Consider the following 774-nt stretch of genomic DNA (forward strand, 5'->3'; position numbering starts at 1 on the left):
CAGAGAATGTTGAGAGACCTATTTGGGTACTACAGTGTGCTGTCAGGCTGTATCATAAAGCCAGATCTGGCAGGGAAGATAGCTCAGCAGCACAAGCGCCTGCCCAGTAAAGCCAGTCCTGGAGAAGTTGACATTGATGAGGCTAGATTTGACCTGGAGACTGTTGAAAAAATGGAAACCTAAAGTGTAAATACATAATAGAGTACATCGAGCTACTGAACTGAAAGTATTCTTAAGATAAAACAAAATACAAAAATGCATGTTAATTATATATAAAAGATTCTATTCCTTCCAAAAATTTTCCAGCAAGAAATATCTGCTAACTTATAAACAAAATCTGACTGGTCTATTTATAATTATCAATTTCAAAAATTCTAATAGAATTACTGTAGTTCAATTTGGTCAACAATATATTTGAGTACATTCTGTTTTTGCAAAGACGTTTGTTTCTTTGCTTTACATATTTGTTACTTGTCTATTTGTATGTCATTCTGTGAACAGCTGTTCCTTTTTTTATTTAAGCTCACTATTTTTTTCTCACTTATCATTTGCCCATAATACAATTTGGATTATAGACTTAAATGCATGCTTTCTCCTGAGTTACCAGGTGGTGTAAGTGATATAAAAATTGGTTTACTCACAGGTCGTCAAAAAATTTAAGTTAATTAACAAAAATTGCTGGGGAGATGGCTCAGTGGAATAAGTGCTTCCCTGGCAAGTGCAAGGGCCTGAGTTCAATCCCCTGTTCCACCAAAAAAAAAAAAAAAAAAAAAA

This window comes from Octodon degus, unplaced genomic scaffold (genome assembly GCF_000260255.1).
Source record: "Octodon degus isolate 3935 unplaced genomic scaffold, OctDeg1.0 scaffold00047, whole genome shotgun sequence".
Lineage (NCBI taxonomy): Eukaryota > Metazoa > Chordata > Mammalia > Rodentia > Octodontidae > Octodon > Octodon degus.